The 12403-nt window shown below is 41.5% G+C and overlaps 1 protein-coding gene across 1 annotated transcript in view; it reads left to right on the top strand.

Moving 5' to 3' along the window:
* sgsm2 (small G protein signaling modulator 2) overlaps nt 1–12403 on the top strand; it is a 73068-nt gene that overhangs the window by 29111 nt on the left and 31554 nt on the right. The gene's annotated exons all lie outside the window — the stretch shown is intronic.

Raw genomic sequence — 12403 nt, 5'->3', positions numbered from 1 at the left:
TGTACTCCCCCGGTGTGAAGACGGATGCAAACACACAGCAGCCTGCCGTCAACTCCAGTGCTGAATCAGCCCCAACTCTCGCTGACAATCACCATGATTAGTGCTCCACTCCACTCATAATGAGCACATCTGTCTTCTGGCAGGGAAAGCATTGATTCTCTGTAATGTGACACGATGCCAGCCAAGAGAAGGACCGCTCTGAAAAATGCCAGTCTGCTGCTGCTGCTGCTGCTGCTGCTGCTGCTGAGGCACCACTGGAAGCTACTCATGGTGGATGTGAAGTGGAGAATAATCTGACAGCGGATGCCACAGAGGAGGCATTTTGTGCGTTTACTCTTAAGTCATTCTTAATGAAATCGATTCATAGATCATCACAGTAGGTAGCACGACGAGTAAGTCGGTGGCTTTGTTTACTAATGCTTTGTAGGACAGTTATAAGCAATTCATAAGAACAACTTTTGGGTGGCCAGGTTGTGAAAAATGTCTCTTTTTGGTATTAGTCTTTAATGCAGACTTGATGGAGAACAGTGAATATAACGGGAACTCCACAGGGCTCTGTCCTTGGTCAACTCTTCTTCTCTTCTTCTAATGGAATAAGTTCTGTATGCAGACTATTATATATATATATATATGTATCTGGTAGGACTATTTCCTCAGTTTCCTCACGTGAAAAGTGTGTTTCCAGGTGTTGAGTTGCATTGTGGGTAAAGTAGGTGCCAGGCTTTCACGAGGAAGAAGAAGAATTCATGGAAAGGAAAAAGATGATATCACTGTTTCTGCTGCCTCAGCTGATTTTGATCTTTTTCACTTGACCATCGTGAGTCCAACAGCGTTATAGTTAGAATCCCATGTTAAACCAGTGGAGTTGTCTTTTAACAAATGGAAACCAGAGCTGTACTACTCGAGTCCAGTATGTAGTATCACACTTGACTCTCGCTGTGAGTGAGTAACAGTAAGACAACAGGATAATAATATGAGCCTTTAGCAGTCTGAGATTGACAAATCAAGTGGATATCTTCCAAAGTTGTTGTCTTTTTGTACCAACTTTCTGCTTTGTGTCACTATCCCTCTGCCTTGTTTGTGGAAGCACGGAGTATATTTCACACCAACAGCTTTGGAAGATATCCACTTTATTCAGACTTTCAAAGCCTCATATTAAATTCATCTGACTTGGAAAAAGTAATTTCTGCATGAAATGGAGACTGCACATTTTTGAACCCCGTAACTTACATTGAAATTGCTTTGGAGGGGATTTGGCAGGGGGGGGAATGATTACAGCAACAAAAAAATCCTTTACACGTTCTGGACTACATCCCTGAAAGAAACACGCAGTCATATTACAACTAAAAGGTCTTATTAAAACAGAGCACACTGGTGCATGAAAGTCATAATTCTCATTTTCTAATGAGCCAAGAGCAAATGTTGGTAAGTAATCTGCTATTATAAATTCTAATAAGTCGTTAATAAAGTGTTCTCACATTAATCCATCAAGTCTGCAAATGTCCATTGGGGCCTTCCTGATGAAATAAAGAGTTCCGTATGTATGATGGCTAAGAAGAAAAAGGGCTTTTTTTCACAGCCAAACAAACCAAACCAAAAGTTGTTCATATTAACTGATCTAGAACAGCATTAGTAAATGGCTTATCAACCATTACCAAAGCCATTAGTCATGATGTATAATCCCCTTGTAAAAGGAGCCTTAACTCTTGCCAAGTGCGGCATAAAAGCCCGCTGTATGGTCCCTTTATCCTTCATCCAAAACCACTTATAGAACATAAACGCCACTCGCATTGTTCATCACTTAACAGCCCGGACTTTGGCTGTGTTTCACTAAACAAAACAGAAATAATTGAAAAGCGCTGTGTGAAAACAAGAAAGGAGAATGCCATGGACAGAGAGAGGAGGTGTTGGAAGTCACAAGGTGAACAGAGGAAGCGTGAGAGAGTGGAGGAAGAGGTGTAAAAATAAGGTGTGAATCACGAGGCGATAATGTTGAAACACACACACACACACACACACGCACAGAGATTAAAGGCCTGAAGATGAGTGTTCATCCCTCATGTGGAAACAGAGGATATCCATTAAAAACAGATAAATATGTGTATGTGCAGCACGCGTGAGCTTGAGAAAGCGTCTGACGGATGAAAGGAAAATGGACGGAGTGAAAGACTGAATGGGTTGGTCGCATCTGTAAGAGAGACTGTCGTAAATGAGTGTTATTGAGCCCAGCGAGTGCACCAGCCCTGAACTTGGTGAATCTTGCTTTTATCCCGGGCATCAGGTATCTCTGCACGCGTCTCCCTTCCTTTTTACATCCTTTTTTGACATCCTGCTCGACTGATCCTGCTTTTTTTTCCCCCTTTGCCTGCGTTCTGACTCACCTCAGTTCTAATTACATTTTACTAAGCCCTGCCCTGAACCCACCGCTCCCTCCTATATCCTCTGTATCATGCCGCTAGGACGAGGACTGCAGTCTGCGTCACAGCAGACGCTGCATCTCTCCCTCTCCCCAAACGGCCAAGGCTGCAACTCAGCAAGGTGCAGAAAGGCGAGGCTAAATTGGTCCGGCCACGGCAGAGGCTCTGCACGCAGCTGCTGCCGCAACAGTTCATTTCCAATGGCAACCGAAAGCAGATGCAGATCGGTCGCCATGCCAACCCGGCTGACCCCTTGACCATCTCTGCTCCCTCCCTCCCCCCCCTCCCTCCCCTCTCTTTCCTTCCAACGTCCTCCCATCCCACGCAAGAGAGCAGAAAAAGGCGTGAGAGGCAGAAACCTTGTGAGACTGAGTCAATTTACACTAAATCTACCCGAGCCAATTCAGAGGATCCTGATCCTCCTCACAGGTTTTTGCCAACACACACACACACACACACACACACACACACACACACACACACACACACACACACTCTCTCCATGCACTCCTATGTAAAGCAGATACTGGAGAGTGCTGCCTGCCCGACACTGTCAACACTCCTGATGATCTCTTTGTCTTGCTCTTTGTCTGTTTTTAAGGTCTGTTGTCGCTTATGTTTTATCGTTTGTTTCTTTTTGCTGTTTACTCATTTACTGTTTTACAATTTTAGTATCATCGTGAGGCTCTTTGTGACCTCGCTCTGTGAAAGGTGCTATACTAAATACACTTTTACACTCATCTTCACAAAATGTCACATCATTCCACCTTTGCTGTCTTGCATCGCTGTGTGTCGATGCAGGGGGGAAATAAATGGCACACCAGCTTCCCACAAGAAGGATTTCAGCTGTCGCACTTGTTGATGAATAGCAGCCACCAGCTACTGGAAGCTGTCCTCCATTTAAAGCCGCTATTAACAAGAACCAGTGACACATTTTATGACTCAGGTAAGGTTGTTAATTAAAGCTGCTCCGAATATTTATGAAAGAAATCACTAAGAGGGAGCTGCAACAGCAAAGAGCAACCCAGCCCCCCAATATGGAAATGCTGAAATTGTCCGTTTTTAAATGGATTTATGGCATCAGGTGTGATCGCTGACGGGAAATCGGCGCCCAGAGAAAGAAATTGAATAAAAAAATCTGGCACTGAGCAAGCGCTCTATCCAGAGAGTTAGATCCTGTGCCTGGATTGTTCCTTTGCTTTGGTTTGCGGCGTCACTGCCAGGCTGGTAAATATGAGCCTGAGTCTCTACGGCTGATTGATTTCACCTCGCGGAACTCACATTTCTCTCACTGGAGTTTGGAGCCACAGATATAACAAGTTGCCGAAAGCAGTTTGAATTTTAGGCCTAGTCAATTTGTTTATATTATTATATATATATATATATATTACTCATGGTTCCATTTGTCCTCTTATATACGAGATTGAAAGGCTCTGTAATCAGAGCTAAAGAGTATTTAAGGAATGTGAATTTAGAAAGTGGTAATCTTACAGGCAGTCATAGATCAGCACCTTTATTTACTTTATGCCAATACATAATATTTTCAGTTGTTTTTTATTATTAGTTTTTGGCATCCCACTGTACACTACCTGCCCAGCACCTAACGGCAGACAGAAAAGGAGGATAGATACTGGATTTACCTTCATGGAGTGGACAGAAACAGGACTTCGAATGAACGCTAATGTTGCTCCGTATCTAGCGGATGTACAATGAAGCAATTGTTTGTCAACACGTTCGCCCACAAGAACGTCATAATGGGATAATATGTTAACTTGCACCGCTGCCCCCAAGTGGCCAAAAAAAAAATCAATCAATGCAGCGTTAAGTTTAAAGCACACCTATGTAACTTTTGCTGAATAGCGGCCACTGTGGCCACGAGTGACAATTACAGGGTAGGCGGTTACTGTTAAAATGTAGTGTAACAAACCGACTCAGTAATGTCATTAATTAGCTAACGTTAAGCCACCATAAGCTACTGGTCATATCAGACCAAGTAAAGCTGTAGCAGCAAAATCCCTGAGTGTATTGAATTGGACGAGGGTGTGTTTTATTGCTTATGAATCCAACTTTGTTGAAGAAGATTGGCCCCCTTTTTTTTAAAAGTTACATAGTCTCCGTGAACGACAACCGACTCAAGTTTTGCTGCCACGAACACTTTGTACAACGGAACGTCTGCCTGAAATTGCTGCATAAACACTGTTTGTGTCACCTGTTTGGCACCAGACTTTGTGATTTCCTTGTGGGAGCCGGGCAGCTTGAGGAGAAAGTGGGAGGAAAGAGTGAGTCTTTCCCATCTTCTCTGCTCGAATCAATATCACCTCTGCTGCTTTTCATCTCTCCGTGCTATTTTTTCCCATCGCAATCTCCTCCATCTGTGTCAGGACTCTCTTGTTGTTCCGCCAGTGTCCCCCACCATCTCGCTCTCGTTTTCTTTTTCTGTCTGCATCGGGCTCAGGAGCAGCAGCATGACTCATAAAGTCAGACAGGTATAGACCCTCACAAGTGAATAAAAATAGTCCAGAGTACATTTATATCCGACACTGTGCTGGAAAAGAGCACATGTCATGGATCTATATTTGAATATTTCTTAACCAGAGATTTATTGCCATGACTGACTGTGAGATATTATATATATATATATATATGTATATATATATATACATATATGTGTGTATGTGTATATATATGTATATATATATATGTGTGTGTATATATGTATATATATGTGTGTATATATGTATGTATATATATATATATGTGTGTGTATATATATGTATATATGTATATATATGTGTATGTATATGTGTATATGTGTATATATGTATATATGTGTATATATATTTATATATGTATATATGTGTATATATATGTATATATGTATGTATGTATATGTGTATATATATGTATATATGTATGTATATTTGTATATATGTATATATATATGTATATGTATATACATGTGTATATATATAATGCGTAGTAAAATTATTTAAAATCTATTTCTTGGAGCGCCATATATATATATATATATATATATATATATATATATACACACACTATACACTATATATATATATATATATACATATATATACATACTGTATATACACACACTATACACTATATATATATATTTATATAGTGTGTATATACATTGTATATTGGCGTGATTGGTGTTGGTATTGGTGTAAGGTTATCTCGCTGTAGGGGCTGAGGGACCGCCTGCACTCTCGCTGCAAATGAAAGCTGTCCAGTTTTAGTCGCTCTAAGCCTAAATCAAACTGTTTCACAACAACTCAAAGAGATTTTGCAGTTCAGTGGGGAGACGCGGTGCAGTAATCACTTCCAGAAGTATTTCCTTCAAGGCTTTGAAAAGATTGCCCTCTTTTCAAAGCTTCTGTGGCTCGGAGGTCTTCACTCAGCCGTGTGTGTAGGGGTGTGTACAGCACATTGTGTTATTGTCTATTAAAAGCTGGCTCTGATTATGGATTTCTCCCTATCTATGCTCGAAAGACGTGCGATATGATTTCACGCTGTCTACATTTGGCCATTTATCCACCACAACAAGGAAGATTTACGACCCAGAGTATACGAACTGCAACTTCATGAGAGCTGCAAATCCGCCATGAGACAATCCACCACCGGTTATTGCTGCATTTAACACAGTAACGAATGTTTTGGTGTGAAAGTGCACACATGCTGAAACACCCTCTTAAACCACGCCCTCACCCACACACACACACACACACACATACATGGATAACCCACGGTATGCATTTAAACAGTAATGCACAATTATGTCACATATGCTGTCGAGACACACAGCGTGTCTGTCAACTTGTAGGGCCGGAAGTTACCAGGATTATTAAAGTCATCAATCACAGCTCGCACGTACATGCGGCTGCATATTGCTGTGTATGCATACCCAGAGATGTTATGATCAATAGCAGTGTTTCCCACAGGACTCTGTGAGACTATGGTGGGTGGACCTCGGGCCCTCCAGAGGGGTCTGGGGGCATTCTCCTGTAACCAGTGGACTTTGTGCCACCATTTATTCTGAGATACAAATAGGGGAATACAGCCTCCATGTAATTTTTTTACAGCCCGCTCCAGCTCCTACACAAATAAAATAGATACACCAGACGGAATTTAGCTTTGCTTATAGAAACTTTAAGCTAGCAGCATTCACTCTTAAAACAAGTATTTTCAAGTGCCAGTTCGTTGAAATGAATCTGTTGGGCTGGGACAGACATTATGACATCGTGGGAAACAAAAATAATTAACAAAACAATACGGGAAATAATGGGGTGGATTAGGATAGTAAATGGGCAAAAAGAAATGACACCCACCTCTCCCACGGGGGAATTGTAGGAAAATGGGAGAAGTGAAGGGACAAAAGGAATTTATACCAGGGACCACAGAAGAAGAACTGAAGGAGGAGGGACCACATATACATATATATATATATATATATACATTGTGGAGTTTGGAGGCACTCCCAGTCAAAGATGAACTGTAACCTGATAGATTTTGACCCCATTACACCCCCCCCCAGCAAGAAAAAAAAATGTGTACATTTTAAAGTTAAATGCTAAAAGATCGTCAGGAGCATACATTTGACCCATCAAAGAAATGAGGCAAAAGTGGTTAAAACAAAAAATATACTGGATGAGGAGGGCATATCGTCATCTCCCAGTTCATCTTTGTAGTAGTAAAATGTAAGCTTTTCGCTTTATTTTTCAGGGCCCAACCAAGCTCTCGAACTTGGTGGGTGATCTCAATTGTGCTTGGACTAGTGGGTAGCTGCAGAGGATGCTGTAACGTCGGTTAACGTTACTTACCTCAAACGATGTGTCCTCAAAATGCCTTGGTGTCTCGGGTGCAGCCAGGAATGTTTCAGTGTGTGTGTGTGTGTGTGTGTGTGCGTATAGCAGGATAGGAAACACTGAATAGAGAGACTATGTGTAATGTCTTTTGTTGATAAATGGTGTTTCCGAGCCTCTTGTCTTTCTGTCTGCTCACACAGTGAAAGCAGCGTGCCATGTCCATGCCACCGTAATCTGTTTCATGGCCGGCAGCACGTTGCACCAGCTGATCGTGAGTTTGAGTGTAAAGGCAACACTAACTGCAATGTTGTAACTAGTTACTTTCACACTCGACTCCCCACTCTGACTTACAGTAATCAAAACATTGTCTCGGAGTGATGTTCCATCAGTGCAGAGAGAAAGTCAGGTAGACGTTTCTGTTCCAGGCAATCGAGCAGTGATAGCAGAGACAATTCCCATTTCGAGTGAATGGATCATAAAAATCAATGTTCTGTGATCGAATATTCCAAATAACTGTTCGCTACAATGGACTGATACATATAAAATACTTCCCTTTTAACATCGACAAGTCACGAAAATATATATTTATAAAATATTTCTGATTTAGCTGTAGGTTATCGCTAACTCCGATAGCTACTTTAATACACTCTACTTTCTTACCTTCAGAATTTCTGAATTGGATTGTGTCCAAGTGTCTGTGGATGAGGGCTACGCTAGTTTCTAAGTTTTCCCTTAAGGTAATGTTTGCCTTACCTACAAGCAAGATACTGTAAAGCTTCAGTGGATGCAAAAAAAATACCAAGGCTGATTTTTTTTGGTCCCAGTCCAGCCCTGCTCCTTAAGCATTTTTAGATACTTGATAGTATTGAAGCAATTTGGCTGGTGCCATAAAATTATCGAAGTTTGTTTGTTGTGTGCAATAATTCCAACACATTCTTGAAGCTCTTTACATAATGGAGCACAAAACATTTTTCCATTTTTTTTTTCCCCATTGCCCCTGCACGTTACAGAACATTTCCTAAGGTTAAAGTCTTTGAAGTCTCTTTGTCTTGGTGGCCAGCTTTTGTATTGAGGTCACATTCACAATGGCTGGAATCCTGTAGCTTTCTCTAGTCTTGGTCTGGTCAGAATTCCCCTCTGCATGTACAGGTACTTTGGGGAGAGATTTCTTTGGGGATTTCAAAGGCCTAACCTTTTGTCTGCGAGACATCGTCGGTCAGAGCAGAGTGTTGTAGAGCCCGACGCACAAGCGGGCTACATCTGCGGTGATGCATTAGACAGAAAACAGAGACTTTGTCGCAGACGCTGGGATAAGACGGGAGCTGTCCAATTGAGAGTGGTGAGACAAGTCTGAGACACTGACAGCAGCAGACACACAGGAAATCTGAGATAGATGACAGACAGATACAGGAAGACAGGACAAGGGAGACAAGTGTCACCTAATGAGCTCACAATCACAATCATTCGAATGATAGAAAAACATAAAAAAAAAAAAAGAGGATCATTTGTATTGAACAGTCTGTAAAAATCATATTATTTGAGAGGGAGAGACTCTCAGCACCATTGACACCTCGAATATTAAAGAATAGTCTAAGATGGCTTTAGAGTATGGGTGTCTTTGTGATCACTGATCCTTGTGAAATCACAAAGAAAATGAGCGTCTCATTAGCTCCGCAGCTCTATTCATCTTTTTAGCCTCTTTTAGCTAATTGTCTTTGTTTAATGGCATATTTCCTGTATGGTTCTATCTCATCAACCCCCTTAGGCAGCTGTGTTCAGCAAAAAAGCTGAGATGAAGCCACTGTTCACCACCTGCCCAGCAGAGAGAGACGGAGACGGAGAGAATTAGCCAGCTAGCTGGTGAACAAAGTGGAGCATGTAGCAGCTAAAGAGCCAGATGTTGGAATACAAAGCAGAGATAAAGGGGAGTAAATATTGGACTTAGATTCATCAGGTGCTAATGCTAATGCTAATGCTGCTCCATGTTTGCTGGATGTGTAAATAGGCAATTGTTTGCTAACATGTTCGACATCAAAATGTTTACTGTTGATACTGTATGTGGTGCATCAGTGTTTGATGCTCTTCTGCCCCCTAGTGGCCAAACTCCAATGAATGCAGCTTTAACTTTTCAAGAAACGGTAAACATTGTAATTAGGGACCCTAATAATTAACTGTTAACTGACAATAAGAATTTGGATTTAGTTCAGTTAAACAGATCAGTTTAGATCGGCTTAACAACAGCTCAACAGTTAAAAAAAATATAGCTATAGCCACCATGTTGCTCCTGAGAGGCGCTATCTCAGACTGCGCACCAGACTAACCCCACAGCGCGTCCCCGTGTTGCCATTACTGAATAAAAACCAGTAGACAAGCTGTCCGTGAGCAAGGACTGAGGTAGGCCTTTATTTGAGGACTTTCTGAGGTCTGAAAAATGCAACTACAAGCGTCCGTTTTGTTGACCTGTTGGCTGCTTTTGATCAGTGATTAGTCTGTTACAAAAGTCTGGCTCCTGTTTGCTATTTAATGTAATAAGTTATAAAATATTCTCCTACACGGGGAGATCTAGGCTGTTGATCCTCATGTTCTGTTGTTGTTTGTGCTGCTATTGCGCATATAAAAAGAATTTCTTATGGAAAAAAAAAACGTAATAGACCTATTGGTCATTTTTGAATGGGTCACAGACATTCATCCAATCTAAATAGGACATTTTAATCTGGTCGGTTAATGAGGGTCGGCTATTGGTCAGAAAAGAAATACTAAATTAGCGATAATTGTAAATATTAATATTGTAATTGCCTCAATTGGTTGACCAAGTCCTCAGTTTAGAGTCAGTCGCCGTTTGCTTTCAGACCAGAGATGGAAAGATATGGACAGCAGATGGATGGATGACAGGTGGAGCAGGAACTGTAGGGATGCGTGCTTCACAAACATGACTACATTCTGTATGATGGTGATGATGATGATGATGATGATGAACTGTCCCTCTGAAGGTATATCAAAATCAAAGCATTTTATTTCTGCGTATTTCTTTCCTCGATCCCAATAGGAAGGCCATTATGCACATAATAGAGAGGATTTGATGATTCATCAGAGCCGCAGACACCCAAAACATGAATCAGCTCGCCAGTCGTGAGGGAAGGCAGCAGAATGAGAGGAGCCGGGGTGCGGCCTCTCCCATGGGAGAGCTGCTTGCATCCTCTGCTCCATTTCTTTTTTTTTTTTTTGTGTGTGTGTGTGTGTGTGTGTGTGTGTGTTTCCACAGAAACAACCGCGCATTAATGTTCCCTCCAAGACTATTACACGCTCCCCGTAAAACCTCCGCTTCAGCTCAAACTTTACAACAGCTAATCCTCACTATCCCCTCAGTATTATTGGATGCCAACAATACTTCTCCATAGGTTAACGTGTTAATCTGCCAGAATAAAGCTGCTGTGAAGATACTGTACAGAGAGCTTTTTTGGGATAAAAACCTCAAGCCCTCTCAGCACTTCCTCGAAGGCTCTGAGAGCAGCAATAAAAGCAGACTATTGCACCCATAAAGCACTAGTTTTTCCCAGCATCACAGAGAATCATGTTGTTGTTGGTCATTATGTTCCACCGTAATATCCACTTCTCACCTCACAGAGGAAAAACACGGCAGCGGCAAGACCTCCGAGCTGATATGAATTCATGCTGCAGATGGAGGTTTTTCTCCAGAATTAATGAGGATATTCTCTGCGGTTCGTTTACATAGAGACCCATTTGTACGAATGCAGTATTTTTTTTTTTCCGATTATTTAATTTTTGTTTACCAATAAATCAGCGCATTATTAAAACGTGTTAAACTGCAAGCCGCATACGTGGAAATGAGTGCGAGGCAAGTTCTCTGTTTGTGTTCGCTTGAATAATCGCGTCACACTGTTGCTTTTACCATCAGCCCTAAAAAGCTCGTTACGGCCGAGCGTTAATGCAGCAATTACAGAGGGAGAGAGGCGGCTAATGGATGGGTCGCAGCTAGAAAGAGACTGTTTACCTCCGTTTCGCCCTCATTTTCTGCATATGAGTCAATGTATTTCTCGAGGCAACTTCTGCGTTTCTGCTATAGCTAATACACCAATGTCCCGTTGGCGTACGATGGTGCATTCGTGCTTTTTTTCTTCGTATACGGCAGAGCTGTAGACTTGAGACTCAGCCTGCTTGGCTGAAGACTTGGCAGCAAAAAGCTGAGTAGACTCGACTTGGTGACCTATAAATACGTGCGTCGTTTGATGTGATAATATCAACAGCTGTTATAGATATGGAGCGTTAATAGCAAGTCACCAAAAATCTAATATCGCCTTCTATTCTTCTATAAATCTGTATCCTGCTGACATTAAAATTATCTTTTTTCTTTTCTACAATACACTAAGGTCAAGAAACTCTCACACGAGTTGCTAAAGTGCACGAAACATTATTATACAACAATATATAACTATACAACTAACTGCACGGCTGCACTCGGCACAACTAAACACTAACTTACTCAAAATATCTCAAAAACACTCTCGACATAGCGGGTTATCACAGTTATATTAGCGTTGTTTAACACCCGACAACATACCTGATAAATGGGGAGAAATAATTACAGGAGTGATAACCATGTTTCCGCAGCCAGAACTTCGCTGCAGGTACAGTATGTGGGTGGAGACCAAAGCAATCGATCTCAGGATCTTAGATCAAGACCCTCTTGAAGATCGCAGATCAACACTTTTGCGACTTATCTCAACGATCAGAATGAAGTAAACAATGCCGTATAAACAACAGGTTTTAGTATTTTAACCATTTTAAATGTGATATTGTGCAATGTTACGTTTTAGTCAATCCCTGTGAACTGCTGATTCACTCATGAACGTATCAGATTATAACGTAGCAGACCATGAACTTGTATGCTTTTACACGTATAAGCTTATCAAACAGGCTGTGAGTACAGTAGTTATCATTTCAACTTGTCACAAACACTTCTATTCCTTGCGACACGATTGGCTGTTCGTCTCCTTCCTCTGTTCAGTGGCGGGTGGTGCTTCGGCGCCTCCCTCTCTCGGTGTGCGGCTGGTTTAATCATATTGAACATTTATCAAACATTTGTGATATTTCTATCGAGGAGAACGACATGAAGACAATTGTCGTTATTGTTTCATTGCC

This window comes from Enoplosus armatus, chromosome 5 (assembly GCF_043641665.1).
Source record: "Enoplosus armatus isolate fEnoArm2 chromosome 5, fEnoArm2.hap1, whole genome shotgun sequence".
Lineage (NCBI taxonomy): Eukaryota > Metazoa > Chordata > Actinopteri > Centrarchiformes > Enoplosidae > Enoplosus > Enoplosus armatus.
Note: the sequence above shows the minus strand (reverse complement) of the source record. Positions and strands in the feature narration are given on the sequence as shown.